Raw genomic sequence first — 27943 nt, forward strand, 5'->3', positions numbered from 1 at the left:
TACAGAGGTTCGGAAGGGTGCCAAGACTTATCCAAAGTCACAGAGCTTGGAGGAAATCTTCTGACACAGGCTCGGAGAGGAGAAGTGAACAGTCAGATGTCACACAGCTTAAACCCATTGCTTGTCAAAACAACAAACTAAACACAAAAACCCAGACAGCCCTTTATTGGGTGTTTACTATTTGTGAGGCATGTGCTAAGCCTCGTGCACAGCAGCAGCTGCAGCAAATACCGTGCCATTTATTGAGTGCTTATGCAATACCCGCAGCTGGGCACTTCGCGCAATTGGCTCAGTTTGGTCTCGGAATAACCCTAGGATGTGGGTGTGTAGAGCCCATTTTACAGACGAGAAAACGGAGGTTCGGAAGCTGCCGCCCAGGCCCGAGCTCCGCAGCAGGCCCGTCACGGTCTGCCCCGCTCCCCGGGAGGCTGCGGGAGGGCCGGGCGGCATGCAAGGAGTTAAGCGGTAGGCAGTGCTGTGGCTCCGTGGAGGAGCGCGCCGGGCTGAGGCGTGCTGCTGCTGGCGGCGGCGGCGCGGGGAGCTGGGGCTGGAGTCGTGCAGCCCAGGGGAGCGAGCGGGGCGGCGGAGGAGGCGGCCGGAGCCCCGCACCCGCCGCAGCCCGGGGCGGGTGCCTGCGCGGGGCCTCGCCGCGCCACGGGGCACCCGCAGTGCCGCCAGCCCGCGCGCGCGCCAGGCTCGCCGGAGCCCGGCTTTCACTTCTCGCCTCCGCCCGCCTCCCCAGCTCGCCGGCTGGCGTCGCCAACGCCTCCTCGTCCCCGGCCACCGCTGTCGCCGCTGCTGCAATCCAGGACGCACGCTCTCCCACTTTCCCGCTGGAGGCGCGGAGGATGTCCCTTGCACCAGCCCGGGAGAAATAGCCCCCGCGTACGGCTGGAGGAGCCTTGGCGACGAGGAAGGAAATCCGGACTCGGCTTTCCTTGAAGCCACTGCAGCAGCTGGCAGCTGGGAAGGTGCCCACAGAGCGGGCGCGCCGAGCGGGACGCGGGAGTCGCAGAGACCCCGGGCGCCTGCTAGGCTCCGCTAGCAGTTTGCAAGTGGCGGAGACCCTCAGGTAAGGGCTGGGGGATCTGGGGCGGGGGTGAGGGCTCTGCAAGGAAGCGGGGCGCCAAGCTGGTGCAAAAACGATTCCTGCCCCCATCTGAGCTTCCAGTTCCTGCCGCTTCCCCACAGGCTGGGGGTTCAGTGCTCAGAGCCCTGTAAGTAAAGAACCCGTGACAGCCCAGCTTTGGGTAAATGACAAACTTTCTCTCCTCTGGCAAGGGTGGGACATTCTGACTCATCCAGGCGTCTCTCCTCTGGACATCCCCGTGGGCCCCCAAAGTCAAGCACTTGATGGCTTCTCAGGTTGTGCTGTGCCAGGGGGAGGGCAGTGGGCACCTTTAATTTGACTCCTGATTCACCCCCTTCTCGGCCAGTTCAGAGTTCTGAGGGAGGAGCTGGTCATATTTTCAAGTGGGCTTTACAAGGTGCCTGTTGGGGGTGATACTCTGGTGAAGAAGGTTCCCTGGTGTTGGGAGCCAGCACCCAAGGCTACCCAGGTGGTGGGCTTTGTGTCCAGGGCTTTGCAGCCTTGCTTATGTGCATTCTGGTGTGTGTGTGTGTGTGTGTACACTGGGGACAGGGGGACTCACTCAGCCAGATGGCCTCCATCTAAGCTTTTCCAGCAGCCTCCGTGTCATCACGGGAGCTGACCCCCCTCCTTGGCAGAGCCACTAGGAGAGGCAGGGCTCACCTCCTATTACCTGCAGCAACTTAGATGAGCAAAAGATTTGGGGGAAGTTTCCTGGGCCACTCAGTGAGACCATTCAGGTTAGAGCCTGGGGCGGTACACACTCTGTCAGAGAATGGGCTGGAATGCACAGCTGGATAGGGGCTCCTGGCATTTTCACCTCTAGCTTTAGGGATGTGCTTGGGTCTCCCACTCTCCAGGCCCTTAGAGGCCCTGCCCAGCCCAGCACATAGCTCATGAGTTTGGCCAGATATTTTTCCATCTAATGAAAAGCGTGCTCCAAAAAGGCCACCTGGTCTCTGAGGATCATTTTGGAGCCACCCCTGTGGTCACAGCCTCCTAGGTGGCCTCGTGCCTCCTTGCTGGGGTTCCAGCCTATGTCTGGGGTCATCTGGATGGACTGGTTGGTTAGTGGAGCAGGCTGTGGAGGTGCTCCTGGCCATGGCCTGAAGGTTGGAAATGTTCCTCTGATCCCATAGTCACCCGCTCGGGCTGAGTGCCTGCCTCTGGGGAATAGCATTGCCGTGTGGTTCTTGGACAGTTCTTGAGACATGAGGTGGGAGCCTAAGGGCCTCTTGCCCTTGCTTGGGCTTCTGACCTGGGGCCAGGCTAGGAGCTGCATCCCTAAGTTGCTGAGACCCAGGGGTTCGTCCAGGGTGTCAGAGGCCAGTGCTTGATGTCCTGGGGAAACCTCATCTCTGGGTCAGGAAGTTGAGCTTCAAATCTGCTCAGGATTTGCTGTGTGACTTTGGACAACTTGCTAGACTTCTCTGGGCCCCAGTTGGTGCTTCTGCAAAATGAAGAGATTTCATGTATCCTCAGATGTTCCATTTCAGACACTCTATGGCCCTGAGTGATTGTCACAGATGAGATTTTTTAAATCCCAGGAGGTGATGTAATTTTGTGTTGGAAGAGACCTAGGACTCAGATGCATCTGAGTTTGACCAGTCATGTCACCCTCCAAACCTCCCTCCTGCCACTGGAAGATGGGGAGTTCACAGTTCCTCCTTTAGAAGGGTGTTGGGGGCACTGAGGCGGTGCATGGAAAGCGCATAGTGTAGAATCACGAAAACTGGAGCTCCACGGACAGAGCAGCAGGGCTGCCTGTTGTGGGGTCTCGTGCATGGGCATCTGGGTGCAGTTTACCCCCGGAAGACTGGCCCATCCCGCCTGAGCCCCAGGTGATCCTTGACTGGGGGCAGGGCCCTTGTTCTCTCCAATCACCTGACACCTGCAGTCCCCACCCCCGTGCTGCTTCCTCATAACAGCTCTGCTGGACCACAGCTCTTGGAGAGGAACCCAGGGTGGTCAGGGAGGGCTGGATGCACCCAGTGGCTGAGTCGCCATGACAACAGAAGGTGGAGGTAGGCTGTCTCCATAGCTTCAACTTTGCAGCTGTGTAAGGATCCAGGGCAAAGATCAGTGTGTCTGGGTATGGGGCACCCAGTCTGCTGAAGCCATCTGAGCAGATGAGGCTCTGTTCCTGCAGGAACAGCCACGCTAGGGAAGGTGCAGAGTGTGTGCGTGCGTGTGTGTGGTGGGGTGGGGGAGGAGGGTGGCTGAGACTGTAGGGGAAGATATTACATTGGTTAGTCTTATTTCTTTTTGAGTAGTTCTGAAGCTTGGAACATTATGTCCCTCCCCAAACTTGGGTTCCCTTGGATCTATGCTGAACTGCTGGTGGGGAAGACAAGCTTCATTCCAGCTGACATGGAGTGAGTTCATGGGCATGAAGCACAGGGACTAGGGCAGGGACGGCTCTGCCATGTGCCAGCTCAGCCCATGGACTTGACTTTAAGACTCAGAAAATGAACAGTTTGCTTTCCTTTTAGAGTAGGAGGTGGTTGTGTGTGTGGACGCATGTGTGTGAAGGTGTGTATTCTCATGTAGGTTTGTATACATGTGCTCATGTGAGTATGATTTACATAAAAACCTTAAATGTGTGCACACACATATGAATAGTGTCAATGTATGTACTTGTGAGATTTCATGCCCATGCATTTAAATGGAGTGTGTGTGTGTGTGTGTGTGTGTGTTTGCAAGGAAATGTGTGCTGTGTGAGCCAGAGTGAGTGTGGATATGTGTGTGCACTTGTGAACACTCAGCAGCTGGGTGCATGTGAGTCAGATGGATGTCTGTGAGCAGGCAGGTGTGTGGAGGCCCAGCTGCACCCATGTGTTCTGACAGTCTGTGTAGTCATACCTGTATTTGAGCTGTGCAGCTGTGCCTGGCTATGCTTTAGTAGCTGAATGAACTGCCTGTGCATGTCTGTGTGGGCACTTATGAGTGCCTGCAGTGTGTGTAAGTATACACGTGTGTGTGAACTTGTGGTATGCACTTACAGGCATATCTGTCTACATGTTTTTCATGGTATGTTTGTGTCCGTGTGCCTCTGTGTGTATAGCTTGTACACCTGCTAGTCTCTGTGTACATGTGCACCTGTTTCTTGTGTAATGTTTGTGAGTATCTCTGGGTAAATAGGTGGAGGTTTCTGAGCACGTGTGTATGTGAGTGTTAGATGGTATATTTGTTGCATCTCTGTGTATATGTGTGTTTCTGTGGGTATATACCTGTGCATATTGCAGCATAAACTTTTTGTGTTTTACGTGCCACGTATGTTTCACATTGTGCCTATGTGTAGCATTGCACACTTGATTATGTGTGTGTGTGTGTTTCTGAGTACTGGTGTGTGTTGGTTGCAGTATACATTTGAGTGTATCTCCACATGCACGTGAGTGTCTCTGAATGTGTTTTGGGGTATTGTGGTGTAACATTAGTGCGCATCACCTGGTGTGAGTGAGCTGCTCAGTGTGTGTATCTGGGGTGTTGCGTTGCATTTTCTTGCATTGTCTCCTGGTGTCTGAGTGTGTTTCTGAGCATGGTTGCCTCTCTGTAGGGTGGTGCAACTTTTGTACATGTCTGGTATTAGTGCCTGTGTGTGTTTCTGAGCATGCACTTCTCTTGGGGGGTGTCTGAGTGTCCACAGGGTAAGGGTGTAAAGTTTGGTGTGTGTGTGTGTGTGTGTGTGTGTGTGTGTAAACACTGCCGAGAGCTTCCAAACAGAAAATATCTCTGAACCTTTAAAACTACTCTTCACCCTGCTCTTCAGGTCTGAGCTGTGTTCTGCATGTTGACCCAGCAGTCGATGCCGGCTCTGAGCGGGTTGTCGTGATTTCGCATGCTCATTTTTCCAAGTGTCTTTGCTCTGAAGCCTTGGGTATTTTCCTGCGCCCGACTCCCTCAGCCCCCACGACACCCCAGGTCTCTCTCACCAGAAGCCTGCACTTAAGGCAGTTATCAAGCCAGCTCACAGATGTTAAGAGCACAGGTATACTTTTAGGCAGAAGGTCTGAAAATAGGCAGCCCAGGATGTACTGAACATCTCGACAGCCGTGTTTCTAATTAGGAGTAACTTGTTTTCCTTAAATAAACAAATCAAGTGAGAAGAGAAATTGCCCGAGATTAATGGCTCCCCGGAGCAGGCCCAGATGTTGGGAAGATGGGGACGGGGTCCTCACTGATTCCAAGTGTCACCACTTGGAGGCTCTTCCTGATTTTGACCAAGAGCTGATGAGGAAGCTGGTGGGGGAGGGCAGGACAGGGAAGGCAGGGCCAGTGTGGGTCCAATTCCAAGATCTGGCTGGTATTTGGATGTTGGGATAGCGGCGCCGCTGGACCCGATGCCTTCTCCCCCCTGTAGCCATGCTCTTAGTTGTGCAACTTTGCCATCCTCGCCCAAGGGCAGCAGGTGGCTCCTCACTTTGGGTTTGGTCACATGTCGTGCTTTGGCCATTGGAGGAGGTGGAAATAACTGTGCGTCCATTCCAAGCTCAGGTCTCAGAGGACCTTGCATGTTTCTGCCCTGGCTGGGACAAGCCTCGCTCAGCCAAGCTCTGGCTGGCCACAAACAGGCTAGCTGACTAAAGGCTCCCCATTGTGTCACTGGGCTTTGGGGATTGCTTGTTACGCACCATTATTGTGGGGAAAGCTAACTGATGCAGTTGCCAGAAGTCTGTATTTCCTTCTCTTGTGTGACCCCTGGTACTCATTCAGAGCTGCGTGATGAACACCTGTACTTCTCACGATGGCTAGCCCTCTTCCTACCTTGCTTTCTGCTCATCTCAACATCTACAGGAATAATAATAACAACAACAACAACAATAATGTTTACAAAATGTTTACCAGATACCATCCACCATGCCAGGGGCTTTATATATATCACGTTATTCACAATAACCCTTGGAGGTAGTTTCTGTTAGGATTGTCGTCTGTTACTTGTGAGGCTCAGAGCAGTGAATTGGCTTGCTCCAGTCACACAGCCCAGAAGAGGTATACCGGGGATTTGCACCCAGATCAATTGATGACAGAGACCTTGTTTTTAACCCTGATGTCATATTGCCTTCCCAGTGCCAGTGGGCATGTTTGATGTAATGATGTCGTAGCATACATGTGGTATTTTCCTCTTAACTCACCTGCAGGTTGGATAAACGGGAATGACTCATGTCACAGAAGTGGGAAGTAAGTGTCTGTTGGGATGTGGGGAGATTTGCTCATTCACTTAGTTACGTATTCATTCAGCATCAGTGTTTGCTGATAATAAGCATTTGCTTAGAATCTTTTAAGTGTCATAGTCTCTACCCGGCAATGAAGAGACAGAGGACTGGCAATGAAGAGACTGCAAGGAGCTTACAGTCTCGAGAGGAAGCAGGAGAACCTGTGTTCTGGAGGTAGATCAGACTGGGATCCAGCCCAGCCTTGACCCTTCCTGGGAGCAGGCTCACCCCCCTGGGTTGTTGGACGATCAAATGTCACGTTGATAAAGCCCTTCACGCAGTGGAAATCACAGTAAACAGTAGCCCTTCTTCCTCCCATGCTTTTCCCCTCTTCCTCCCCTTCTGGAGGAGGCAGTTCAGTGTCACAGCCAGAGTAGTCCTGAGGTGGGAGAAACCAGGGGTCATGGGATCCCAGATAGAGTGACATCCATCTTGCTTTTTCTGAAACAAAGGGTTCTCAGGATGTAAGATTTAGTGCTAAAATCGGGAGGGTCCTACACAAACCAGAGAAAGTACCTAGATCGAGAGGAGGTGTCAGACCCAGCATGGAGTGATTAAAGATTAGCAAGGACAGGGCTTGGTAAACTGTGGCTCATAGGCCAGATCTGGCCCACTGCTGTTGTAAATAGAGTTTTCTTGGGACAGAGTCACACACATTAATTTACATATCGTCTTTGGCTACAACTGCCGAGTTGAGTAGTTGTGACAGAGTCCATATGGCTTGCAAAGCCTAAAATATTCACTATCTGATCCTTTACAGAAAAATTTGCTGACCCCTGAGCTAAAAAGCCCAGCCAGTGTCCTGGGCCTTGGCCGAGAGGGATAAGACAAGAATTCAGTACACTTGGTTCAGTCACTGTGATCCGATGATGTGGGGGGGCTTACATCCATCCATAGGTGCGGCCCTGAGGGGTCAGAAAAGGAGCAGGGACTCCAGAGACTTTGTGAGCTGGGGGACTTCTTAGATGGGGAGATGCAGACCCAGAGAAGGGAAGACGCATCCTGAGGCCACCCAGCCAGTGGGAAGCAGGTTACTAAAGTCTAAATGCCTGGAAGTCTGGGAGGGCAGCTGTGCCCTCTCCCAGCCCTTGCACCAACAGATGCATCCCAGAGTGCCGGGCAGCAGGAGGGTCTGACCCAGAATACTTCCCACAGCTAGAGGTTCAAGTTTCTAGCTCAGCTTCTAAATGTTATAGTGTTTGCTGATCCCTTTAAATTCTCTGTGTTGTCCTAAGACTGCAAAGAGAAGAGCCCCTGACGGGAAGTGAAGAAATCTGGGTCCCTGTTCTGCCACCTGTTGATTTTGATAGAGAAAAACTTACAAGGACAGCAGTTTACAAGGACAGCAGTCTAGCCCAGGTGGCTCCCCTCTATCTCCCCGTCCTTGACAGGAACAACAACAACCCTCCCTTAACTTCCCCCACCCCATCACTCCCCGCTCTGCCAGGCACTCACTCCCTAAACTCTCTCCCCCTTGCCTGCTTGCTTGCTGTGCACGTAGAAACATTACAGATACAGAAGCACAAAGATATATATTGCTCCCTTTGCCTTTGTTCGGGGCTCAGACTTTAGGGAGATTACTCCCCTCTGAGCCCGCCCGTGTAAAATAAACCTCAACACCCCAAGACCTCCGAGTGCCGCTTGGTTCTTCTATCAGTGATCCAGTCCAGGTTTTTTCAGTATTTCCCATAACAATTTAGTGGCCTTGGATAAGTCACTTCCTTTCCTGGGGCCTCAGTTTTCCCATCTGTAGAATGGGAGAGGAATTATATGTACTTGCTAAAAACTTTTCCAGTCTGGCCTTGTATGGTCCCATTTTCTTTTTTAATTGAATTAGCCCCAAAGCCTTAACATATGTTGGCCTCTGCTCCGGAGGGGTCTTGCAGGACCCTACCCACTGATGGCTCCTGATGATGACAGGAGGTTAATGGGTGTCATCACCATTGTCATTATCATGGCTTCTGTTCGCAGGGTGATGACAGACATTGTGATCAGAGCTTCCCTTCCCTTCACTCACTGAGTCCTTATCACTGTCCTGTGAATTAAGAGACTCTGGTCTCCACTTTACAGGGGAGGACACTGACTCTCAGAGAGGTTCATTCACTTGTCTGGGGTCCCACAGCCAGCGAGTGGCAGAGCTGGGATTTGAGCCAGGTCTCTCTGACCCCAAAACCTGTGTGCTCAGCCACCCCTCCTGCCGCCTCCCCTTGCTGTAGAGGCTCCACTGTCTCTCCCAAGTGGAGGTGATGCACTGTGTCAGGAACCCCTCGGAGGAAGGTTTCCTTTCCTTCCCTCTCATTTGTTAATGTGCGAGTGACATGATCCAGACCTGGGTCCGTCCTTACAGGCGTGATGAAGGCAAACATGGGTCTGTCGGCCATGCTACAGTCTGGGTGGCGTGCCCGACTTGGGGAGCTGCTGGAGGGTGCCCTCTAGGACAGTGGATGGCGAACAACTCAAGTGGGGCTGGGCCACCAGGGCTGTGTGCCCCGGGCTCTGGCTTTGCAGGTTCAAGGAAAATCCCTGGACCCCCACATGACCTTTGCCATGAGGAACTATAAGGAGGTGGCCTGGGCTCTTTGCAGTTTGAATGCCTGCCTTGTGGGACCAGGAGAAAGTCCAGAATCTCTGGAATGATCAAACCTTCCTTTTCACAAAGCTCTTAAGTGTTTCGCCTTAATAACTGCAAGCCGTTTGTATAAAAGGCAAAAAAAGAAAGTGGTCCCATTTAATTGCCTTGGTATCCATATCAGGAAAGAGCTATGGTGTCTTCACTCAGAGCCTGTTACTCTTACGTCGCCTGCCGTTCTGACGCACTCAGTGATCTGCTTTCTCGGCCTGTAGAGGGTGCAAATCAGAGAGAAGTGTGCAGGGTGTTAGAGAAAGCGCTTGGGGCCGCCAGGAGCAACAGCGACAGTCTGAGAACAGGGCACAGATGAAGAGACATTGAAAATAAGAAGGAAAACAAAAAATAACAGCTGAGGAGAATTTAGTGCAGAGGTCAAATGATCCCCTCATCTCTGTAGTTTGTGTTCATCTAAATATTATAGAACAATGTAGCCAATTATGGACCAAGGTAACAGTGAGCTGTACTGTAAAACAGCAAAGATGGTCCTGCCCTCCCGATAGCCTACGAAGCAGTTAAACCCCATTCAGCAGGCAGGGCGAAGGGCAAGGGATAATTTCGTCAGATGAAGTGTTTCAATGCCATGGCTAAGTGTTTCCGTGCATGACGCCTCGGTGCTCTGAAAATTCACTTAGGTGGAACTCTTCATTGTTCACAGTTTTCCGTAAATGACATCTTCCTGCCCCTAGAAAGGTTTCTGGCACATGGTAGGGACTTAAGAAATAAACATTGTTTGAAGTCAGGCAAATCTGAGTTCAGATGCTGGCCACGTAAGAACCGCCAGTGGTTCAATCTCTGGCCTCAGTATTCTCATCTGATAAACCACAGCTGCAAACGAGACGCCACTGCTGGGTGCCTGGCTCGCGACATTTGCTTCCATCTTCTGTATCTGACAAGGGAGGCAGTCACCTGCAGAAACGAGGCTACAGAGAGCTCTAAGAAGTGGGGCTCTGACTGTCCGATGGCTTGCATGCAGGAGGGCTCACCACCAGGACAGGGCATTGGGGTCCAGCTGGGTCAAGAGCCAGCCTGCTGTAGACGCCACAGCTGCAGAGAAGCATAGCAGGGACCCCATACAGGTTCAGTAGGTGGACCGGAACAGTAGTAGCCCATCTCACTCTGGTTTGATTCAGGAGTGCAGCACTGCGATCATGGACTTGGGAGTTGAATGGGCTCGTGTTCACCTCTCAGCTTTGTCACTTACAGGCTGAGTGATCTTCAGTGAGTTGCTTGAGCTCCCTGTGCCTCTGTTTCCCCATCTGTAAAGTGGAAATGATAATGCCCCCATAAAGGGTTGCGACAGGGATTCAATGAGATAAATGCCCGACGGATACTACGCACACAACGATGATCATCTGTGCCAGAAGGGAAGTGATTTTTCTCAAGTGGGCACAACTTAGATTCCTCCTAGTACTGAAATAGCCATGGGCTTCTGTTCATACCAGGGTGGAGATGAAGCTGCCAATCTCTGCATCTTCCTCAAACCAGCTGGGGCATCTGCAGTAACTTTTCTCTTTGGACTTGAGCGTCCTCTTCCATTCAAAAGCATGTTCATATATCCAACACCCCTTTCTTGATGCCTGCTTCACACCGGAGCCTCCAGTTTCTCTGCTGGGCCCTGGAAGGTGACTCCAACTGGGTGGGGCTGGGTGGAGATGCCCTCTAGGAAGATGGAGGAGGCACCTGGATACCTGCCTCAGGAGGGAAAAGCCTGCTTCACATTCAGGGCTGTGTCCCTGCAACCGGGACAGGATGGGCACATAGTAGGTGCTCAGTCAGTGTTTGTGGAGCGAATGAATGAATGAATGAATGAGTATCCTACACCTGGCACCATCAGGCAGGCAGGTCCTACTTGTATCTGAGCCCCACAGTTCTTGGGTCTTGGGCTAAAGACAGTACCCTCGGTTTACCACCTTAGGAAATAACATAAGGAAGGCATGTGCCTCAGTTTGCTCATCTATAAAATGAGGGTGATAATAATAGTGCCTTCTTCTGGGGTTGCTCTGAATATTTAGTAACTAAATCCAGCCAGTCGGCCTTCTTGCCCACCCCCTGGACTTGCCAGAGGTCACACAGAGTTGGTGGCAGAGCTGAGACTAGGGAGGACCTGGCCTTCTACATCCTGATCCGTGACAGGTCCCACGGCCCCTTATATCTCGTGCTGGTTTCCCTTGTGAGTGTGTTCGCTTCCTGTTGCTGCTCTGACAAATGACCACAAACTCAGGGAATAAAACAATACACATTCATTACCTTAATAGTTCTGGAGATCAGAAGTCTATAATGGTCATCAGGTTGCATTCCTGCTGGAGGCTTTTGGGGACAATCCATTTCTGGGCCTCTTCTGTCATCTGGAGGTCACCCACACACCTCGGCTCCCAGCCCTGCATCCCTTTGACCTCTGCTGCTGTCACCGCATCTTCACTCCTGACTTGGAGCTCCTGCTCTTTCTCTTTTTTTTAATGAATAAATCAATTTTTTAAAATTTTGGTACCATTAATGTAAAATTACATGAGCAACATTATGGTTACTAGACTCCTCCCATTATCAAGTCCCCCCCGTGTACCCCATTACAGTCACTGTCCATCAGTGTAGCAAGATGCTATAGAGTCATGACTTGTCTTCTCAGTGTTGCACAGCCCTCTGCATGCCCCCCCCACATTATGTGTGCTGATTGTAATGCCCCTTTTCCCCCCTTTTCCCTCCCCTCCCCATCCTGCCTCTTTCTTATAAGAACCCTTGTGATGACAGTGGACCCACGCAGATGATCCAAGATAATTTTCCCATGTCAAGATCCTTAACTTAGTGACATCTGCTGTCCGTTTTACCATAGCAAGTGACAGATTCACAGGTTCCAGGAATTAGGACAGGGACATCTCTGGGAGTGAATTATTTGGCCACCCACAGGGAATAAGCGAACAAACCACTGCACATTCATTCACTCAACACATACTTACTGCATGTGTACTGTGCACCAGGCCTGTTTATTTACTGAGCACCTACTGTGTGCTGAGGTCTCACTAGGTTTGGGGGTGGAGCATTGGACAGAGAGCATTGAAGCCCTGTTTTTGGGGGCGATTTGGGGAATGGGTATTAGAACAAGAAATGATAAATGAATAACTGAGCAGCATAAATTTAGATAGTGATGAGGGAGGGCTGTGAGGAAGCTACAGCAGTCTGACAGAGGTACTATCTCCCGACAGCCCCTGCTGGGGTCCGCCGTGTTCAGAAGCCTTCTCTGAGTTCCAGAACCAGCTCCTGGCCTGCAGGTGGTAATGGCTCTCCTGTTTCTATCCCTCAGGTGCTGCACCAGCCCTGGTGGCTTCCCACCCCCTCCCCCTGACTCAAAACACTCCTTGGTCACCCAGTTGGGGTGACCCATCCATTGCCTGTTGGTCCCTGACTTACTATGATACAAGTGCTTATTACATGCTAAGAAGTGTGAGCTGCCCATTTTGCCTTTTCATTCATTGGTCCTTATAACACCTCAGGTATAGTATCTGAGGAAGACGCTATGTTGCCACCATTCTCCACTTAAGGGTTCAAGCTGTATTCATAGCAGCACTATTCACAGCAGCTGAAATGGGGAAGCAACCCAGCCATCCCTGAAGGAATGGTGAATGGACAAACAAGGGTGGTCTGTGCACATAATGGAATAGCATTCAGCCTTAAAAAAGGAAGGGAATTCTGACACATGTAACAGCATAAAGGAACCTTGAGCGCATTATGCTGAGCAAAACAAGTAGTCACAGAAAGATAAATACCATATGATTCTGCTTATAGGAGGTCCCTAGAGTAATCAGTTTCATAGAGACTGAAAGTCAAATAGAGGTTGGCAGGGGCTGGGAGAAGGGGATGGGGAGTTAGTGTTTAATGGGTGCAGAGTTTCACTTGGGGGAGATGAGAAAGTTCTGGAGCTGGATAGGGGTGATAGTTACAGGATAGTGTGAATGAACTTAATGCCACTGCCCTGTGTGCTTTAAAATGGTTACAGTGGTAAGTTTTATGTTATGTTTTATGTTGACCCTTGAACAACATGGGTTTGAATGGCATGGGTCCACTTATATGTGGACTTTTTTTCAATAAATATATTGGAAATTTTGGGGGGAGATTTGCAACAATTTGAAAAGATACTTCATTTTCTCTAACTCACTATATTGTAAGAATACAGTATATAATACATCTAACACACAAAAGACATATTAATCAACCACTTATATTATTGGTAAAGCTTCTGGTCAACAGTAGACTATTAGTAGTTAAGTTTTTGAGGAGTCAAAAGTTATACCTGGATTTTCAACTGTGTGGGGGTCAGTGCCCCAGCCCCTGCATCATTGAAGGGTCAACTGAATATTTTTACCAATAAGTAAATAAATAAAGTTAAAGTCTAGAGAAGCGCAGTAAAGGGACAGAACTGGGACTTAAACCTGTGTCTGACTCTAGTACCCACGTGCTGTTCTCCTCACTGCATGGTCTCATCCCCAGTCATGCACATCCAAAGGTGGATGTGCAAGCTGATTCTGAGACAAGATGGGAGAACCTGGGCTGACACAGCAAAGGGAAGACTCCAGCTGTTGAGAGAATCCATGGCCTGCTGAGACCATGCACACATCCATTGAGGTTCACGCATTTGCTTGTTCAACAAGATATCATTCTTCTCATAATTATAATTTAAAGTAACTGCCAGGAAAGAAGGGAAAACTGGGAGTGCATAAAGTAGGGCAATTGAAAGGAAAGCTGCCTCAAGAAAGAGACAGATGAGCTGGGATCTGAAGGATGAGTGGAATTAACCAGTTTAAGAAGGATGGAAGATAGTTAAAACAGCATGTGCAAAGGCCCTGGGGTGGGAAGGACTCACGTGAAGCAATGACATAGACATGGAGCTTTGGGGATGGTGAGGTGCTGGTACACAATGCAAGTGGACACTCCTCAGGGCCTTATGGGCCCCATATGTGTTCTGCTCTTTATCCTTCCAGCAGCGGGAAGCCTTGCAAAGATTTTAAGTACAAAGAGTGAAATGAGTCCATTAAACCCTAGTCACAGCAACAAGAAACTGCACCCCCACGTGAGGTGGGAGCCCATTGAAATCCCAACAAAGAAGAAGCTGAGCGAGCGGGCAGTGAGGACTTCAGGGTTTTCGCCTTGTATGCAAAACACGGCTTTCCAGGGGAGAGGTGAGCTTTGGAAAAGGGTCAACAAATTAGTTATTTAATCTGCTTCAAGTTGCTAAAATGCCCCCGCCTGCCTTCCATTGTCACCTGATGGCCTGTGGGTTATTTTAACTTTTATTAGAGAACTTTTTTTTTAATCAAAGGAGTTTTTTTTCCTTTTGGAAAACAAATCCCAGCCATGTTTTGATAAGATAGAATTAAAAATGGCACTGGGGAAATGCCACAGAAAGCTTTGATTTTTCTCCTTATGGCATCAGAACTGATTTAAATAATAATTATATACTTCAGCTAAACGCAGCCTCCCCTCCTCCTTTCCTGGCCTCCCCAACACACCACAACATACCAGCAGCCCTGCACATATGCTGTTTCTCAAATCCCCAACTCTCAGCTCCTAGAGGCAGAGAGACAGCCCCAAAAGTGATCAAGATTCTACCTGCTTTAGATTAAAGGAAAAATCTTGCTCGGATTCAAGTGCTACCAATTCACAGCCGTGTGGCCTTGGCTAATTTACTTCAAACCCCTAAGCTCCAATTACTCATGTAAAATGGAAATAATAATCATTTTTGTATTCATCAGCATTCCTTTGGTTGTGAGAGACAGAAGATCCAACTTAAATGTCATTCCACTCTTATTCTCAGGCATAAAAGGGAACATGTTGGCTCACGTAACTAGCATCTGTCATCAGGCGTGGCTGGATCCAGGAGCTCGATGGTGTCACAGCTCACCCACCCTCGGCTCGCTCTCTCCCCCTCCCTCCCAGTCTTTGGACTCTCCTTTTTCCTGTGTGGGCGTCCTTCTCAGGCTGGCTCTGACCATCTTCTGGGCACAAATGCCCATCAGTAGCTTCCTTTGTGTTGGCTGCAAGCCCAGTTCCAGCAAGTCCTGGAATTGAGCCCTGGGGCCTCCTGGAACCAATCACCGTGGCCAGGGGAATGTGCTATGCTGTTTGATCAGATCGGGGTCATGTGACCAACCCTGGACCCAGTTAACGAAGAAGGGGAAGTGAATGCTGCTCAGACTTAGATGACCTGTCTGGTCCTGAAATGAGATCCGACATGGGAGGGACTCTGCACGGACCTCAGTGTGCAGCGCCCTGACGGGCTGTTGCTACCACTCTGGGACTGATTATCGCGGGGGTGTTAACACAGGCCCAGCGGGGGCTCTGCAAGTATTCAGGGCACCGGGAGGTGCACACAACCGGAAGACGCATCCTGGACATCCCACTGACCACTGTGGGCCTTGGCCCTGTCACTTGCCCTCCAGCTTGGGTTGCCCACTGTCTTTACCAAGCCCCCTCATGGGTCACTTAGCCAGCTAAAAGCTGTGATGGCTCAAAGGATGCAGGGAGGGGTTGCAAACCCAGACACCCCCTCAGGCTGGCAGATCCTTAAGGAGGGAGGGAGAAGAGAGACACGGTAATGAACCAGAGGCCAGGTGTCCGTCCGCCAGGGGCCCTCGTTCCCCGTCCCCGCCCACCGTCTTCCTGAGAGAACTGAGCCCTGAGCTACATCTCTCAATTGTTTTTTTTCCAAGGGAGTTACAAGGTTTTATGCAAAATTCACCGGACTGTAAATGTTGACCACCAATCTGGGCAATTTAAAAATACAGGACAGACCAGACAAGCGTGTCTGTGAGCTCAATCGGACGGGTGTTGTCAGGTCAGGTCTCCCCCGGGACAGGGACGCGGAGCGCGTTCTGTCTGAACTGTGGAAAGCTCATGTTGCAGATGACCTCAGAGGACACACCAGCTGATTGTTCTAGAAACCAGGGTCGTGTGCTGCATGCATCCCTCGGATGGCCACGGAAGGACCTTGTTTCTGAGCTGTACCATTTGTAACAGGCTCCGGGGATGGAATTCAGCGAGAACAGACGCTTAGAAGCAGTTCGCTTTGCTGCCTGAGGTTATTAATGTTCTCTCTGATTTCCTGCTTCATACTATTGATTTGCTGGGATAAAACTCTGCAGAAGCTGAGGAGGTAAATCAGCTGCCATCCCTCCAGGTGAGGGAGGGTTCGATCCTGGCTCTCCCGCTCTGCTGTGTGACTGAGGGCAGGTCACTTATCCTCTCTAAGTCTGCTTTCTCCACTGCAACATAGGGATCTTGAGAGCTCCTGCCCTGCAGGAGATGTTGGGCATTTGGTAGGTACTCAACAAAGCTTGGCTCGTCCTGCAAAGCTCCAGTCCCAGCAGCCTGATCACTCAGTCTGTGCCAGGCCATTTCCAAGCACAGCCCCTTTTCTACTTGTGGCAGCCCTGAGGCTGGTGGCTTTACCAGCACTGTCCTCTTGTTTACAAATGAGAACCCTGAGGGTCTGAGCGGTGAAGGGACCTGCCACGGTTATACAGCCAGGACGAGGCAGAGCCATCATTTCAACTCCATCCTGCCTGAATCCAGAGGCTCTGCCTCTTGTGAGGGGCCCTATCTTCTAAGGGAATTGTTGCATTCACACAAACCTAATAGCACCAAGGGCCCCTTAGCAGTGGGGTCTAGATCCAGCTCTGCTACTTAACTTGTTGTGTCACCTTGGGAATTTCTTCACCTTTCTGGGATCCCCACCCCACTCCCAGTGCCCCTTGGCTCCTTAAACCACTTTGCTTCCTTCCACCTCAGGGCCTTTGCACATGCTGTGCCATCTGCCCGGCATGCTTCCTTCTCTGCCTCCATCCCTCCTCACCTGGTTAATGCAACTCCTCCTTCAGATCTTGAGTGAAGCACTACTTCTGAGAATTCCTCTGGGTGGGGCTCCCCTGGGCCAGGTCAGCTTTTCCCACTGTGAGCTCTCTAAGTTCCATATCATCTCTTTTTATTTTATTTTCTACTTTTTAACTTATATTTATTTCCATATCATCTCTTTAGTCCCTTCAGTATTTGTGATAGTAACACTGTATGATGATTTCACTAACCTGCTTCATGCTTTGGGTGGGGTGTGGGGATCAGAGAACCATTTAACTCCCTTCCCATGCTCACACTCCAAGCCTGCCACATGCATACAGCAAAAAGTTGTGGTTACTAACCCAAATTTAGAAGGGGGCCTGAGGACCTTCATAGTACTTGGAAACCTACTTGGCAGTAAAAGGAAAAGAAGGGACATGAACTCAACAGTCCACGCAGGTTTATTGCTAAACCAGGGACCTATCTGATCTGGTGAGCAGAACAGAGAAGGTGTCTCTTACAGGCTAAGAGGCTTTTTAAGAGCCAGGTTTTTTGGTAGGCTTTTGAGGGGATGGGTCAGAGGAAAGGTGGGCTTGTGGCTTGCTGACATGTCCTCCGGAGAATGCTTGCAGCCTAAGTAAGATGAAACCTAGGTCTCTCTGAGATGGCAGGTGAGCTTATTCAAAAAGGCGGTACTCCTGTCCGGGCTCTATCAGGCAGTATTTACTACAGTGCTTGATATAGCCTCTAATCTGCTATTCCCCTTTGAGACCCAATAGAAGTAAGGATATATATTCACATATATACAATATATAAATATGTATAAAAAATATACATACAGTCATATTTACTCATAATAGTGAAAAAGACAGAAACTATCCAAATGTCCATTATGGTAGAATTAGACAAGTAAAATGAAGTTCCACAGACAAGTAAAATGGAATAGCACACAGCAGTGAGAATGAACACATTACCGCTACATGCCGTGAGAGGGTGGATTGCACAAAAATAACACCAAGCAAAAAACCCAGACACAAAAGAGTATATGCTATATAATTATAGTTATAAAAATCTTGAAATAGAAGCTATAGTGTTTAGGGCCGCCTATACACTTAGGGTGAAACATAAAGAAAAGAGGAAAGAAGTAGCTATAGTGGTCAGCATGCTGGTTCCCTCCTGGGGGGCCCGGCCTTGGGGTGCTGGCCGTGTTCTGTGACTTGACCTAGAATGTGAGGGTGTGTTCATTGTTCAGTAATAATTCATCAAATTATACATCTTTGTTTTGTGTTTTCTTCTGTATGTGGGTTATGGGTCCCATGGAAAGATCCCCAGTGTCTCCTTAGATAATTACCTCTGGGGGAACCCCCTCCAACCCCAGACCAGTCATTTTGGCCTATGCACAGAGAACACCCTCTGTCAGCCTGTTTTAAGCCAAGTTGCTCTCTTTGTCTAGAGCAAAAGATCGCTTCTGGTGTGGGGTGTGCCCTTCAGTCATGTAAGCTTCCCAGGCTTCATATTAAAACATGTGCAAAATCAACCCAAGCAGCTTTTGTCTTGGCACAGAGACCACCGGGCCTGAGGGACACAATTAGCCCCTTTTTTTAGAATATGATAAGGATGGAGGGTTGATTGCCCTAGAAAAAAGAAAATGCAAAATACAAAAGAGACAAATAGAACCCGAGAAGTGTTTTCAAGTTTCTAGTTTTGCAGGCTACCCAAAGACAGGGAGATAAGCTGTCCTGGGTGGAGGGTCAGGTGACAGGGCTGGGGCAGGAATAAGAATAGGACATGGGCTTCTAGGTGGGGCAGCTGAGTGCCCTGCCTAGGGTGGGCTGGCCTCTGGGTCCTGGAGAACTAGGACTTTGGACTCTCCCATGGCCCACACTTCCCCTCCTGTGCAGACAGGAGGGCAGGGTTGGACCCTGCTCTTGAACCTGGGCCCAGGCTGGAGAGGAGAAACATAGTGGTTTTTATTGGACTTTGGAGCTCAATTCAGGATGGATGGGGGTTGGGGTCCTGGGGCTTTCAGAACTCTGCCTAATGGTTGGATTATTAACTCCTTGGTGATGAGCTTATCCATCCATTAGGAAACATTTCCGAATTCCCACTCACCGTTCATTTAACAGTATGAACTGAGCTCCCCCTGGATTAGACCCTCCTAAGCATCAGTCCGCCACATTTGGCTTGCCTGGGATCTCCCCAGTTTTAGCACTGAAAGTCTAAGCATCCTGGGAACCTCTCAGTCCCAAGCAAAGCTGGACAGCTGGTTCATGGTGAGCTATACACCTGTGGTGCCTGCTCTCACAGAGCTCACAGCCTGAGGGAGGAGGCAGCAGATCAGCGCTTTGATGGGGAAAGCCCAGTGGAGGGTGTCCGGGAAGACTTCCTGGAGGAGGTGGCATCTAAATTGAGACCTTCAAAGGAGTAGGGTTAGGCAAGAATGAAAGTGGGGGCAGAAAGGCAGTGGTCCTAATAGGGGAGAGAGGAGCAAGCCTGGCACGCTGTGGCTGTAGGGTGGAGGTGAGCAGGGTTAGGGAGATGACAAGAGGTCATGTCATGGGAGACCCACGGAGCATTTGGAACCCCTGGGGGTTGGGTTAGAAAAGGGAAATGGAGGTGCCAGATTTCTGTTTAAAGTTGCCCTGGGTGCTCCTGGTATGGATCATGCCCAGGGACTGGCAGCGGAGGAGGGGTTAAAGTGGATATAAGGAGCCCATCTGGTAGGGATGCTCATACCTTCCAGGTGCTCAGGCCCAAGCCCTGGAGCCATCTTGACTCCTTTCTTCCTCTCTTTCCCAAATAAGATCTTCCATAAATCCAACCACTTCTTGCCTCCTCCATCCCTGTTCCTGGCATCCTGTCTCCTACTCTGCTTTTCCTCCATAGCTCTTATCACCTCTGCTCTCCCATGTGACTGACTGACATTATTCACTCTCTGCTACTTCCCCCTAGAACAGTGTCTTCCAACCCAGGTGCTGCTGACGTTTTGGGCCAGGTCATTCTCTGCTGTGGGGACTGCCCTGTGCATTGTAGGGTCTTGAGCAGCACCCCTGGCTTCCACCCACTAGGTGCCAGTAGCACCTCCTCCCCAGGTTGTGACAACCAAAAAGAGGGTCTGCGGACATTGGCAAATGTCCCTGGAAGGGGTAGGGGCAACATCACTCCCCATAGAGAAGTCCTGCACTGGAGGGCAAGTCCCAGGAGGGCTGGGGTGTTTGGGTCATTCTCTACTGTCCCCCGTCCCCCGAGTGTATAGCCTGGCTCCCAGTGGTCCTCACGGAATGTTTGTTGATGGAATGAATGAATGTGTGTGAGATGGTGGGGGCCTGCGAGGATCGTGTGGAAGGGAAAGGTTTGGGAGATAGTCAAGTGATAGACTCGATCAATGAATAGAGGTAGTGTCATGTTAGGGTGATGATCCCAGGGCTCTTCGTTATCCTCTCCAGGACTCAAATTCCTTTCATCCTACGACAGAGGAGGGTCAGAGAAGTTAAGTGATGTGAGTAAAAACTCTCAGCATAATAGGTGATAGGACCAGGCTTTAGAAACCAAGTTCAGAGTCTTTTCAAGGTTCAGATATCATCATATAATGATGATTGCCTTTTATTGAGCACTTGCTACATGCCAGGCACTGTGCTTTGGACAGATTGCCTCATTAAAGCCATGGACAACATCATGAGATTACTATCATCATCCCATTTTTACCAGTGGAGACTGAGGATCAGAGAGGTGGACTGAGTTGCCCAGAGTCACACAGCCCTGAGTGGAGTACGCCTGTCTGACTCAGGAGTCTGAAGCTCACTTCTAAGCTGGGGTCAAGGAGGCACAAGCTCTCCCCATACCACTTCAGATAATGGCATCCCCTCAAAGGGGCTTTTCTGGCCCTTCTGTCTGCTAAGGAGAAATGACCAGAGGATTCCCACTGACACGTTAATTATCAAGGCTGCTGCTACATACTGTCCTGCAGGAGACCCTGTAAAACTCACAAAGCCCCCCGGGGTCCGTGAAACCTTTTCCTCCTTTTCTTTGATCTCTGGGGCCCAGTGGCAGGGTCAGGGACTGGGCTGAGGATGGGGGTGGGGATTACAGCAGATCTGCACGCAGGGTGAATACCTGGCAGCAATACCTGGTTAGCTTAATTCAACCCCAGAATGGGAGCTGATTATAGCAGCAGCTTTGCAGTTATTTTTTAATTTAATTTCCCCACATTTTATCCCCTTCTCCCTCGCAGTCTGTGGCAGCTCCCCCAGTAGGCCTGGCATGGAAGCACTAAATAGGCACCAACACTGCCTGAGCTTTGCCAGCCTGGCCCCCAAGCTCATGAGAAAAGTCCTCTGATAGCCCCACTGTACAGATGAGGAAGCTGAGGCCCAGCCTTCCTGGAGAGGCAGGTGGGTACTCCCTGGAGGTCAGAGTATCTTAGGTATCTCTGTGTGTATCCCCAGCTGATGGTGTTCCTCTCCGGTAGGTTATGCACTCCTTATGTGGAAATTCAGTAAGTACTTACTAAGCACCTACTGTGCGGCAGGTGGAATCCTCAGCCCTTTATATACATAGTCCCATGTAATGATCCCAACAACCAGAGGATGCAGAACTATTATTGCTCCCATTTTACACACCAGGACGTGGAGGCACAGTGAGGTCAGGCAACTTGACCAAGGTCCCATGCATAGTAAAAGGTGGAATCGTGGTTTGGAGCCAGGCTGCCTGGCCCAAGAGTTCATGCTCTTAATCACTAGGCTAATGATGGCAATAATAATAAAAAAGGATTATTATTGTGCTCAGGGTCAGGCAGTGGGCGGCCGAGCCAAATGCTGTGTTCTTAACTCTGCATTCCTTCTGCTCCAGCCAGATTTTCAATACATGATGTCAAGGACATGTAGGAAGGAGACTCAGTTCATTTCTGGGGGTCTCAGAGATCGGGATGGGGAGGCTGAGTGGGAATCTAGCAGGGAAAGGGAGGAGGGTGGAGGGTATTCTGGGCTGCGGGAAGCACTGGGGGAGGTGGAGTATCGTATGTCTGTGCTGTGCCTGGCTGGAGCTTGGAAGGAAGGGGAGAAGGGAGCCGGTGATGCAGGAGGGAGCCGGACGGGGCCCGGGTGTGCAGCAGGTGCTCAGGACATGGCTGGGAATGCATTCGGGGCCTCACCTTGGCCTCTCCTTTGACACCCGCTCTGCCGACCTCTTCCTAACCCTGGGTTCAGAAGCAGCACATGCTGCCCCCCTGTTGGAAGTCAGACCCCAAGCCCAGCATGAGTGGTGGCTGTGGCCCAGGGCAGCCAGGCCAAGTGGACACCCTGGGCTGACTTCTGAGAAAAGCTCTGGAAGAAAAGCCCCTTGTTGGAGCCGTGACTCAGCTGCCCTGGGCAGTCTGGCCCTTGTCCCGCTTCTCAAACCTTCCTTTGACCTGAGTTTCTTCTTAAATTCAGGGGCTCTCAGGGCCCAGTGTCCTTCCCTGTCTTCATGGGTCACCTCCTAGGATTCTGAGGTTCCACAGCTGCATCTGTTGGTCTGATCACCCACCTACCATCTGCAGTGGTTTGTTCCAACCTCGGCCCTGTTGCCATTTGGGGCCAAATCATTCTTGGTTGCGGGTGACTGTCCTGTATACATCGTGGGAGATTGAGCAGCATCTGATGCCAGGAGCATCTGCCCCTGAATTTGATGACCAAAAAATGTCCCCAGGCATTGCCACATGTCTGGGTGGGGAGGCAAAACCGCAGCCAGTTAAGACCCTCTGGCCTGGACGGATCAAAACACATTCCCTGGTAACTGGCAAATCCCTACCCCTTCCCAAAGAGAGGGGTCCTGTTAGCTGGAGCAGGGAGTGAGCTGGGGTAGCGTAGGTGACAAACGAGGTACACCACGCCCTACATATAGTTTCTTTCCTTTTGTTTTGCTTTTAACATTCCAAACAAAACTTTATTTACATTACTTACAAAAGCAGGTAGCTGAATTTGGGATTTGACCTTCTCAGTGTAGTTTACAGAGCCTTGGATTTAAAAAAATCCCCTTCCCTGAGGAAAACATGTTCCCTTTAAGGCAAGAACTGTTATATTTGCCTGCCACCTTCTTTGAAGGGTGTTAGCCACATACTAGATAATAAATCCATTAGAAAATTTTTTTATCCTTTATTCTCAGTATTTTTTATTTTGGTAAAATACACATAAAATTTGTTGTCTTAACTTTTTTTCCCATTAAAATTTTTTTTTGGTAAGATGCACATAGCAAAAAAATTTGCCGTCTTAGCCGTCTTTACATATATGGTTCAGTGGTGTTAAGTGCATTCCCAGTGTGCCACCATCCCCATCATCCATCTCGAACTCATTAGAGTTTCCTGGTCAGAAGTGGATGAGCTAAGATTATCTGGACCCACCCTCTCACTTTGTATGGGAAACCGATGCCCAGGGGGAAAGGAACTTGCCAAAGCACCTAGCCAGTTGGAATGGAAGTCAAGATTAGAATCCAGGCTCCCCTCTGCTGGCTGCCCCCTGTATGTGGCCCTCCCAGGCATCTCCCAGAATGCCTTGTGCACCAAGGCACCACATAAATATTGTGACCACCTGCTCGCTGGGGACTCCACTGAGGCGGCTCTGGGACTAATCCAGGTCTTTCTCTACTTTCTGGGTGTTGGGGAGATGAGGCTAATGGCCAATTCATCTCTCTTTTCAGCTTCTCATCTTTTTTTCTAGAAACCGCCTTGCCCTCCCATGGGTGCAAGCAGCCCTTTCTTGGTGCTCCCTTCATTGTGTCCCCGCCCTCCTCCTGCCACCCAGGGGCCAGACTGGGAGGACTGCCCTGGGAGAAGAGGGCTGTCTGTCCCCTTTGACGGCCTCACTGCCCTCCTGGACCCACCTCAAGGCATCTGGGGCGCTCAGTTACCCTCACAATGAGGGCATTTAGCTGGACTCTCCTCCCTGGGATGCGTAGAAGCAGAAACCGAGGGAGGAGTGGATAGGAAAACAAGAGGAAAAAATCCAGCAAAACTACCTACTCTGAAGGCCGTGCGCTGGGAGAACGAGGCCCGGTGAGCTCTGATTTCAGAGATTTTTTTAGAAAGTGCCTCTGCTTGGCTTGTTTTCCCCGTTGGCGGACTGATAGGGGACGGTGCCCCCGGAAGGGCAAAGTTAGAAGCCCCATTCCAGGAAGCCAAGGCAGGGGTCCCTCCTGACCAGGCAGGGCGGGGCCAGAAGAACAAGGGCTCTGTGTTTCTGGGCACAGGGCTGGGAACGACGGGCTCCCGCCGGCTCCAGCCAGGCGCTGGATGCCATCAGAAATCCACGACGTGACTGGAGAAATCCAGGGTTGGCTTGGAGCGCCACCGGGGCTGGGCAAGGGAGCCGCGGCTGGGCCTTTTCACTGCGAGCTGCGATCGGGATGACGGCCTAAGTCCCCTGCTCAGCGGCCGAGTCTGTGCTGTGGTCAAGCTGACGCCCAGGAATGAGATGGGCCTGTCCCCGGAGCCCCAGGGGAGGGCTTGGGCTTCCTCCTGGAGAAAGAGAAGAGCCCAGGGAAGGGGCTGCAAACTTGCATGCCCTCCGGGGCCAGGCGGGTGAAACCAGGCAGGTCTGTCGCAGACCCTGGCAACCTGGGGAGTCCATGCCAAATCTCACGGCTCAGTTTACCAGCTGGTAATGAGCTAGGTTCAGATGCCAGCTCTTCCACTTGCTGGCAGAGTAACCTCAGACAAGCGGTTTTATCTCTGTGGCTCAGTTTCCCCCTATTGAAAATGGGGTTAATGCTGGTATGTATTTTGTAAGGTTATTATGAGGATTAAATGAGTTAACATACAAAAGCACTTGGAACAGTGCTATTTCATTTTCTCTTTTAAAAGAAGCAGGGACGTGGGGTTTGTATTCTAAAGCTCCAAAGCATTAGCTGTTGGCAATGACATCAACTGGGAAAATGCTACATCTGATCCCTCGACTCTCTGAAGCCCTATAGCCACAGGCTACCATGGCAACCTCTAACCCAGGGTTTTGGGCAGACCCCGCGCTGGCCCCCCTCTGCCTGATTCTTGGCTTTGGACAAATAACTTAACCTGTCTGTGTCTTGTTTACATCATCTGCAGTATCGTTCAGGAGCCTGGCAGGAAGCTATGACTCACTCACGTTGGGCAGTGGATGAGAGTTTGATGATGGGGGTTGGTGATGGGAGCGAACTGCAAGGGAAGGTGCAGGCCTGTACAGTTAGTAGCAGAGGGGAGCTGTTACCTCTGCTAGTCCTGAAAAGCCAAGGGGAAGGAGCAAGGACAGGAACCTGCAGAAAGTAGCTGGGTGGAGAGAGCCCCCTGCAGTAACTGTGGTCTTTAGTAGAAGGGCTCAGCCAATCCTGGTGGCCCCCCAGAGGAGGTGTGCTGGAGAAAGAAGGCCCTGACCATACTCTACCCAGTTCTCCATCTCCTGCCTCCTACTGGCCAAACTCAAGTGGAAGCCAGACCCGGACTGATGTCCATGCAGACCACACCCTAGGCAGAGAGCAGGTACACGGGTGGAGCTGCTGCCTGCCTCAATTCCAGAAGGCTTCCCTCCGTCTAGGTGAAGCGTGCTGCTCAACACACAGTGGCAGCAGTAGGCTGAAGGTATTCCTGTCATTACTGAAGGAGGAAAGGCAGAGGCACTCAAGGGAGAGTGGAGGGCCCCCTGGAGTCCTCCAGGTACAAAAGTGGCCCCTTAGAGATAGACGCTAAAGGGTAGATTAGTTTCCTATTGCTGTTCTAACAAATTACCACCAACTGAATAGCTTAAAACAGCACATGCTCATTCGCTTACAGTTCTGCAGGTCACAGTCCAAAGTGAGTTACTGGACTGGAATCAAGGTGTCGGCAGACTCTAGCGGAAAACCGTTCCCTTGCCTTTGCCAGCTTCTGGAAACTGCCTGCACTCCTTGGCTCATGACCCCTGCTTCCATCTTCCAAGCCAGGGACCGTGTCACTCCGCCCTCTGCTGTTGTCACATCTCCAACTGATTTTTCTGCCTCCCTCTTACAAGGACCCTTGTGATATGGAGCCCATGGGATAATCCAGGACAATGTCCCCATCTTGAAACTCTTAATCCATTTGCAAAGTCCCTTTTGCCTGTGAGGAAACAGAGTCCCAGGTTCTGAAGATTAGGACGTGGGCCTCTTTGGAGGCCACCAGCCTGTCCACCACCAAAGGGTTCTAAGAATCTTCTCACAGGGGCAGTATCTTCCCCTTGCTGTGCCCAAGAATTCAAGATCCTCTCCACTAACGTCTCTTTTCTGGATTAATCATGTTCCGAAACTCCAGCACTTCTTGATAGACCCTGAAGAATTTCCCCAGAGCTGCACGTCTGCCTTTAAATGCATCTTACATCACCTATGCTACTCATCTCTATCCTAAATGATAACTCATAAAACCGAGGTTTGGTGTTCACTTATACGTTCTCTATTCCCATTAAAATAATTACATAACTACTGACATTTTAAGAAAAATTGATAGGGAACCAACTACCTAAAAGTGCCTTGTGGAATACTGTGAGTATGTGCGTCCCACACAGCGGAGAGCTCTGGATCGCCACATTCAAGGCAGGTATGTTGCCTGAATGGCAGACATCCTGCTTCCTGCAGAGCGATTGCATTAGTCAGGGTTCTTAAGAAGAGAAACAGGACCAATAGGATATATTTATAAATGTAAGAAAGAGAGAGAGAGAGAGCATGCATGAGATGGAGACAGACCGAGACAGACTGAGAGAGGTTCATTATGAAGACTTGGCTCATGCAGTTATGGCAGCTGAGAAGTCCCAAGAACTGCAGGCGGCAAGCTGGGTTCCCAGGAGATCTGATGGTGTGTGTTGCAGTCTGGGTGCCAGTCTGCAGGCCCAAGAGCTGCCACCTCAGAGACGGGCAGAGAGGACAGATTCTCCCTCACGCTACCTTTTTGTTCTCTTCATGCCTCCAAAGGATTAGATGAGCTTCAGCCACGCTGGGAAGGGCAGCCCGCTTTCCCCAGTCTACTGATTCTAATGTTAATCTCACCCAGAAGCACCCTCACGGGCATCCCCAGAAGGATGTGTGACGACAGGCCTGGGTGCCCCACTGCACGGTCAGGTTGACACACACGGTTCATCAGGGAAGAGTTCTGACTGCAGAGGGAGGAGACCTGGGTCTGGGTTCTGAATCTGCTCCGTGACACTGGCCAAGACTCATTCTCTCCCGGGGCCTCAGTTTCCCCATGTACACGAGGGGGCTGCCTCCTCAGGTCCTGTCTAGCTCCGACATGCTATGGTTTTGCTATTAGCCCGTTGGCCCATCAGTAATGAGAGACTGACACACGGGGCAGGCAAGTCTTGTCATGGATGCCTGCAGTCTGAGGTCCTGTTAGAGGCACCATGGGGTCCACCCTGGCCTCCAGGGCCAGCGTTGCTCGCCCTTCCCAGGCCTTACCCACTGCTGCGTGCACACGTCCTTCCTGGCTCTTCATGGGGGGACTGAGTTGTTTCACCCTTGCAGCCATCGCACCAGGCCTGAAATACTCCACAGATTATCTGGTTGTCGAAGGGTCCATTTTCTTCAGAACAACAGAGGAAAATGCAGTATGATATGCGTGAGAGTCCCAGGAGGTCAACGCTTACTGACACCCTTTGTATGACTAGAAGCCCCCAGAAAACCTAGTTGCGAGCGTGTGGGCTCTGTGAATCAGACAGACCCGGGTTCAAAGCCCAGATACGCCACTTAGGAGCTGCCTAACTGGGAAAGTTACTTACCTGTCTGAGCCTTTACTGTTCTTATCTGTACAATGGGAATAATAATAGAACTGAAGTCATATGTTTGTGCTGGAATTTAAATGAGATAATCTATGCAAGTGCCCAGTCCAATGCCTGGCACACAGTGCTCTATAAATATTAACAACCAAAACTGCTACTATTGTTATTATCTTGCCTCCCATGTTGTCTGGGGAAGATGTAGATGATCTGGAAAGAGCACATGTCCCTCCCGGGCCATACAGGGCGTGTAGGGAACCGCTGGAGACCCTGTATATAAGGAGGCGTGTTGGGGTCTCTGAAATACACACTGACTCCTCTGTACCACATCATCCCCCACCATTCCCCACCAACAGGCTCTCTGGTACAATTCAAATACTGTTCAAATGTAATATTTTGAAACCATTTTTAAGATGGTTCCTAAATGCTTGCCAAAGCTCTGAAAAGTCCCACGTGAACAAAAATGTAGTTG

General features: G+C 50.5%; 1 protein-coding gene across 4 annotated transcripts in view; it reads left to right on the forward strand.

Annotated features, from left to right (window-relative positions):
• The first annotated feature begins 259 nt into the window (after window positions 1-259).
• WSCD2 (WSC domain containing 2) overlaps window positions 260-27943 on the forward strand; it is a 113974-nt gene continuing 86290 nt past the window's right edge. For 2 of the 4 annotated variants that reach the window (XM_037004324.2, XM_037004323.2), the window contains exon 1: window positions 260-1072. The gene's annotated coding sequence lies outside the window, so the exon portion shown is untranslated. Of the gene's footprint in view, window positions 1073-3091; window positions 3115-27943 lie in introns of those variants that run through there. The other 2 variants (XM_073223970.1, XM_073223971.1) reach the window with 2 other exon arrangements.

The sequence above is a fragment of the Manis javanica genome, chromosome 15 (assembly GCF_040802235.1).
Source record: "Manis javanica isolate MJ-LG chromosome 15, MJ_LKY, whole genome shotgun sequence".
NCBI lineage: Eukaryota > Metazoa > Chordata > Mammalia > Pholidota > Manidae > Manis > Manis javanica.